A 7,826-nucleotide genomic window follows, 5' to 3' on the forward strand; every position below is an offset into this window, starting at 1 on the left:
GACGCAGTGATTGTGACCATTTTTAACAAGGGGGACAAGTCCGACTGCGGCAACTACAGGTGAAGCTCCCTGCTTTCAGTCACTGGGAAATTTGTCGATCGAGTTCTCTTCAATCATCTTCTCCCTTTTGGCGCGTTGCTCCTCCCTGTATCACAATGCCGATTTCGTCCCCTACACGACACAATAGACATTGTCTTTGCAGCGGGTCAGTTGCAGGAAAAATGAAGGGAGCAGCGCCAGCCCTTATACATGGGCTTTTTTGAACTTACAAAGTCCTTTGACCCCCTCAACCTGAGGGTCTATGGAGCGTCCTCCGCCGTTTCGGATGCCACCAAAAATTTGTCAACATCCTTCGCCTGCTTCACGATGACATGCAGGCCGTGGTCCTTACCAGCAGATCCATTACAGACCCAATCCACGTCCGAACAGCGCTCAAACAGGGCTGCTTTATTGCTCCAACACTCTTCTCAATCCTCCTCGCCACCATGCTCCACCTCACAATCAACAAGCTCCCCGGTGGAGTTGACCTAAACGACACAAACAGTGTGAAGTTGTTTCACCTACGCCGCGTCCCAGCCAGGTCCAAGATCACCGCAAACTTATATTGAGCTGCAGTATGAGGACGACATATGCGTTTGTGCACATTCAGAGGCTGAACTCCAGGATATAGCCAATGTATTCACTGAGGCATGTAAAAGAATGTGCCTTACGTTTAACATCCGTAGGACAAAGGTCCTCCACCAGTCTGTCCCTGCTCCACAGATCTGACCTCCAGTCATCAAGATCGACGGCGCGGCCCTGGGCAATGTGGACCATTTTCCATATCTCGGGATCCTCTTATCAACAAAGGCACACATTGATGCGGAGATTCAGTATCGCCTGCAGTACGTCAGCGCAGCCTTCGGCTGTTTGAAAAAAGAGTATTTGAAGAACAGACCCTCAAATCTAACACCAAATTCATTTTCTGCAGCGCTGTATGGATCTGAGACATGGACAATGTATAGAAGGCACCTCAAGTCGCTGGAGATATATCACCAATGATGTCCCCGCAAGATCCTGCAAATCCCCAGGGAGGACACGCACACCAATAGCAGTGTCCTCGACCAGGCTAACATCCCCAGTATTGAAGCACCGACCACACTAGATCTGCTTCGCTGGGCAGGCAACACAGCATGCATGCCAGATATGAGACAAATGCTTTATGTGCAGCTCCTTCATGGTAATGAGGCAAAGGAGGATAGCGGAAACGTTATAAGTACACCCTCAGAGCTACCCTTGTAATGTACGGCACACCTGGGAGACCCTCGCCAAAGACCGACCTTGGAGGAGGAAGTCCATCTGGGAAGCGGTGAGAACTTCGAGTCTCAATGCAAAGAGCATGAAAAGGCCAAGCGCAGGCAGTGGTAGGAGTGCGCGGCGAACCGGCCCCACTGACCCCTTCCCTCGATGAATGTATGTCCCACCTGCAACAGGGTTTGTGGCTCTTATAACGGACTGTTCAGCCATCAAACAATTCACTTTGGGAGTGGAAGCAAGTCTTCCTCGATTCCGAGTGACTACCTATGATGATGATGATGCAACTGCTTCATCGCTTCAAGCATCCCCACTGGTACACTGGACAAGCTCCCATGGAGGACACAGTTTTTTTTGCCAAGGACAGTAAAGGATGCTGGCTGGTGCAGGTCCTGATCTGGCGGGCCATAACAGGGGACTGCTCATTCTCAAATTTCTTCATGACCATGAGCAAGTCCGCTGGCTGTGCCATTTCCAACCCGGGGGTGGGCAATGGCAGCCGATTGAGAGCGTCTGCACAGTTCTCATTCCCGATCTGTGGTGGATTACTTAGTTCCATGCGGACAGCGTGAGCGCACATCTTTGGATGTGAAAGATGGCATTGATATTAATCCCTTGGCTCTCAGAGAACAGCGATATGAGCAGCTTGTGATCCGTTTCAAGCTCAAACTAGAGGCAAAATAAGTACTGGTGCATTTTTTTACCCCCTAGATGCACGCCACAGCCTCTTTTTCAACCATGCTGTGGGACCGTTCGTCCTTGGATAACCTCCTGGGTACATAAGCATAAGCGATTGGTTGAAAAATTCCTGATTCATTAGCTCGTTGTAACACACATCAGACCCCATATGACGATGCATTGCAAGCTAGCACTAATAGCTTAGAAGAGTTATACAGGACAAGCAGTTTGTTAGAACACAACAGATTTCTGGCTTTTTTAAAGGCAACCTCTTGTGAATCCCGCCATACCCAGTGATCTCTCTTGTGCAGTAGCGCACGTAGGCTTTCTACAGGCTGCTTAACCCAGGTAGCAAATTACGGATATATTTCAGGAGTCACTGGAACGACCGCAGCTCTGTCACGGTGTGTGGTCTCTGCGCGTTCTTGATGACCTCCGTCTTGGCGCCAGTGTGTCTGATGCCATCTGCTGCGATACTTCTTCCCAAGAATTCGAAGTCCTGTGCCAGGAAAGCACATTTCGAGCGTTTCAATCTTAACCCCAATGTGATACAACCGACTATGAACCTCCTCCAGATTCATTAAGTGATCTATTACGTCCCGACCTGCAACCAATATGTCGTCCAGGAAGACCAAGTGCAAGGAACCGACCTTAGCAGGCTCTCCATGTGGCAGTGGAAGATCGCCGCGACTCACCGAATCCGAATGGGCACCGTTTGTAGATCAACAGACCTTTGTGCATGTTGATGCACATGAGGCCTTTCGAAGTCTCCTCCAGCTCTTTCGTCATATATGCCGAGGTCAGTTCCAGCTTGGTGACCATCTTCCCTCTAGCCAGGGACGCAAAAAGGTCATCTGCCTTGGGTAGCGAGTACTGGTCCTGCAGCGAAAAATGATTAATCTTTACTTTATCGTCCCCACCAATTCTAACCGTGCCATTCTCCATGGTTCCGGGACAATCGTACTGACCAGTCGTTGAATTCCACCATCGCGATGAGGCCTTCACGTTGCAACCTCTTCAGCTCAATTTCAACATTTTCTCGCATCATGTACGGTAACACCCGTGCCTTGTGGTGGATGGGTCACGTACCGGGAACCAAATGGATTCGCACTTTCGCCCCCGTGAAGCTCCCAATGCCTGGCTCGAAAAACGATGTAAAATTGCTCAGAACCTGGGCACAGGAGACACGTCGACAGATGAAAGCAGTCGGATGTCGTCCCAGTTCCAGCGGATTTTTCTCAGCCAGCTTCTGCCAAACAATGTAGAACCATCCCCTGGTACAGTCCACAGCAGGAGTTCGTGTACTGTTCCATCAAAGGAGACATTGACTTCTCCGCTGCCAATTATATGGATTAGTTCCTTGGTATAAGTCATTACTTTGGTGTGAATGGCGCTGAAATTTGACCTTTGTGCCTTTTTTCCCACAGCATCTCGAAGGCCGATTTACTCATTGTGGAATGACTTTCCTCCGTGTCTAGCTCCATAGATACTGGAATGCCGTTCACTTCAACTTTTAACATTGTTGGTGGATATTTCATAGTGAACGTGTGTACCCCGTGCACTTCTGCCTCCTCAGTCCGTGTCCCCAATTCAGCCTGATCCTCCGTTGATCGATCTTCCTCTGCAACGTGGTGGTTTACACGGTTTTCAAGGTTTGCAGCTCGTCTGCACATTCGTTGCAGATGTCCCATTGTTCTGCAACCAATGCATGTTTCGTGCTTAACACGCCATTGATGGGGCCGATGATTATCTCCACAGCGCAAACAGGGTGTTAACTGCCTCACATTAACAGTTGATGGCGAACTCTGGGTCAGTTGAGATCGGGCCACAGCAGCCGGCGTGTATGTACTGCTATGCAAATTTCTGCTCAAAAGCAACGTTACTTTATGCACAGTAGTTGGCCGAAACTTCTTTGTTGTGTGAAATCTGCTTTGAGTTGTCGCTGGTGGATATTAATGCCGAGGCGATCGTTATGGCTTTATTAGATTTGGAGTTTCTACAGTCAACAGTTTGCGAAGGATGTCTCATGTCCAATGCCTAATAAAAAAAAAAGTCTCTGACCGTTTGTTTTACGAATCCCTCAATATCACGGGGCCAGGAGATTCTTCTCCAGGATGCAGACTGTTCTTTGCATTTTCGCGCGGTTGCTCGATATCTCGTCGCCAATTATTACACTCGTAATAAAGGGTGAGACTGACTGCTGTGTGTAATGAGCAAATGTGACCTTAGCTCCTATAATAAGATTCCAGAGTGCAGAGAGCTCCTGGGTGGCCTGCCTATATACTGTGCTCCCAAGTGGGCCCTCTGTAGGTCAGGTCGCATGCAGGTTACAAAGGGTAAAATACATAACAGTATTCGTGTTCCTCTGGTGGTTGGTCCAAACCTACACTTAGAATTAAAATTGCACTTGAGGTGAGAGTGCTTCTCCTGTAGTTGTGGGCACAAAACATTAACAAACGAGATGATTGTGTGCATCTGTTACTATTGTTACGAATACACTTCCACTCGAAGTGAATGTGACACTGATGTACTAGTGTACACTAAATTTAAACTCGAGATGACCTTGCTCCTCTGGGCCTAGCGATAAGACTGCATTTAGTCACGTGCTGGACGTGAACGTCTTGATCCAGGGGTACAGATGGAATGATCAGCCATGTTCTCTATGAATGGTGATGCAGGCTAAAGTGCAGAACGGACTACTCCTGCAGCTTTTTTCTATATTTCTATGTTTCTATGTAACAGTGCAACAAGTCACAAGAGGACATTAATAAACTTGCAGAATGGGCATATAATTGGCAAATGAATGTCACACCATATAAATGTGAGTTGTGACATTTAGTTAGGAAAAGTAGGGATGTCACTTATTATTGGAAGGTGCCAATCTGGGTGGTGTACAGAAAAAAGTGATATCAGAGTACAAATGCAAAAACTCTAACAAATAAGGACATAGGTTATTAAGGCCATAAAAAAGCAAACCAAACACGCGATTTTATTTCTAGATACACAGCATTGACAAGTAGCGATATTATGGTAAACCTATGTTTAACCTTCATTAGATCACACTTAGAGTACTATGTACATTTCTGGTCGCCATATTATAATCGGGACATCGAGGCATTGCAGAGGATGCAGAGAAGATTTACAAGGATTATACCAGAACAGCCAGTGGAAACAAATCAGGATAGGATGAACAGGCAGTGTCTCTTTTCTCTTGAATAAAGAAGGCTGAGGCGTGACCTGACAGAGACATTTAAAATTATGAAAGATTTTGATGGAATGGATACAGTGAGCATTATTCCACTTGTGGGGAAGAGAATAATTAAACGCTATCAATATAAGATAGTCACCATGAAATCAAAATAGGGAATTCAGAAAAAATTTATTTACACAAAGAGTGTTAAGATTGTGGAACTCGGTACAACAGGGAGTGGTTGAAGAGAATAGTATGGAAGTATTTGAGGAGGGGCTAGACAGGCATATGGGAGAGAAGGGAATAGGCTGTGGAGGAACATTGAGCGGAGGCTCCAGTGGAGCATAAAAGACTGGCTGGGGCGAATGGCCTCTTTCAGTGCTGTATATTCAATGTAAACCAATGTATGACACGAGTGCACTTGAGTCCATTCCGCTGAATGCTACCCGCGTCTACCTCAATGAGATCGCAGCACTGCACGAGGTAGAAAACGCCATAAGAAAGCTAAAAATATAACAAGGCTACCTGGGCGGATGGAATATTTTCTGAGGCATTGAAGTATGACGGAGAGGCTCTACTGGCGCGAATACATGATCTCCTATCTCTCATCTGGAGGGAGGAGAGCATGCCAGGAGATCTTAGAGATGCAGTGTTCGTGAACATCTTCAATAAGGCGACAAGTCCGACTGCAGCAACTACAGGGGAATCTCCCTGCCATCAGCCAGTGGGAAAGTCGTCGCTAGCCTCCTCCTCAACCGGCTTCTCCCTGTGGCCGAGGAGCTTCTCACGGAGTTGAAGACCGGATTTCGCCCCCTCTGGTGCACAACGGACATGCTTTTTTGCAGCGCGACAGCTGCAGGAAAAATGCCAATAACATGGGCTTCTTCGACCTTACAAATGCCTTTCGCACTCTCAACCACGAGAGCCTAAGGAGCGTCCTCCTCGGTTTCGAACGTCACTAAAAGAATGTCACCATCCTCCGCCTGATCCATGATGACATGCAGGCCGCGATACTTACCAACGGATCCATCAGAGATGTAATCCACGTCCGGATCGGGGTCAGGCAGAGCTGCGTCAATGCTCCAACCCTCTTCTCAATCTTCCCCGCTGCCATGCTTCATCTCACAATCGACAAGCTTCCCGCTGGAGTCGAAATAAACTACAGGAACAGGGGAAACCTGTTCATACTTCGCCATCTGCAGACAAGGTCCAAGACCACCCCACCTCTCTCACGCGCTGCAGTGCGCGGATGACGTCTTACTCTGTGAACACACAGAAGCTGAACTCCAGGACACAGTCGAGGCATTTACTGAGGTGCTGAAAAGCATGGGGCTTGCGCTAAACATCAGTAAGACAAAGATTCTCCACCAAGCTATACTCGCCGCACAGCACTGCCCCTCAGTCATCAACATCCATGGTACGACCCTGGACACGTGGACCACTTCCCTTTTCTCGGGCGCCTCTTATCAACCAGAGCTGGCATTGACAACAAGATCCAAAAACGTCTCCAGTGCGCCAGTGCTGCCTTCGGCCTCCTGTGAAAAATGTTTTGCAAGACCAGATCCTCAATATTTTCTTAAAGCTCATATTCTACAGGCCGTAGTAACACCCGCCATCCTGTACTGTTCAGAGATGTGGAACATGTAAATTAGACACCTCAAGTCGCTGGAGAAATACCACCAACGATTTGTCCGCAAGATGCTACAAATCCTCTGTGAGGACAGACGCATCAAAGTTGCTGCCCTCGTCCAGGCAAACATGCCCAGCATTGAAGCACTGACCACGCATGATCAGCATCGTTGACCAGGCCACATAGTTCGCATGCCAGACACGAGAAACCCAAAGCAAGTGCTCTACTCGGAATTCATCCACGGCAACGAGCCAAAGGTGGGCAGTGGAAAAGTTACAAGGACACCCTCAAAGCCTCCATGATAAAGTGCCACATTCCCACTGACACTGAGAAGGTTCTGGGCCAAGACCGCCCTAAGTGCAGGAAGTAAATCTGGGTGGGCACTGAGCTGCTCGAGTCTCAACCCCGAGAGCATGCAGACATCAAGCGCAGGCAGTGGAAGGAGCGTGCGGCAAACCAGACACCCCCCACCTTTTACTTCAACCACTGTCTGTCCCACTTGTGACCGAGACTGTGGTTCTCGTACTACACTCTACAGCCACCGACCTGCTCATGTTAAGAGTGGAAGCATGTCTTCCTCGATTCCGAGAGAATGCTTATGATGAAGGTGATGAAGATGTGAGGCTATTGCACTGGAAGAAGCCTTTCAAGCCCTTGACCCTTGTACAAGTGAGCAGGCTATTCATCCCCTTAAACATGTTAAATAGTAACAGGTGGTGGCCATTCAGCTTTTCGATAACTTAAAAAAGAACAGGCGGTGGGTCATTCAGCACTTTCCAGACAGTTTTATCGGAATAGTAAAAGGCAATTCTGCCCTCGAATCTCTTGCATAGGACCAGGAGGATGCCATTAAGCCCATAGATGCTCATGCACTAGAAAAGGAGGAGGACATTCAGTCTCCCGAGCCGGTTACATAGGAATAGGAGAAGAATATTCAACCCATAGAGGCTGGTTGATCAGGAACAGGAGGCCATTCATTCACTCCCTCAATCTTGTTACACACGAACAGGAGGAGGGCATTCAGCCACTCGAGCA

This window comes from Pristiophorus japonicus, unplaced genomic scaffold (genome assembly GCF_044704955.1).
Source record: "Pristiophorus japonicus isolate sPriJap1 unplaced genomic scaffold, sPriJap1.hap1 HAP1_SCAFFOLD_29, whole genome shotgun sequence".
NCBI classification, from domain to species: Eukaryota; Metazoa; Chordata; class Chondrichthyes; family Pristiophoridae; genus Pristiophorus; species Pristiophorus japonicus.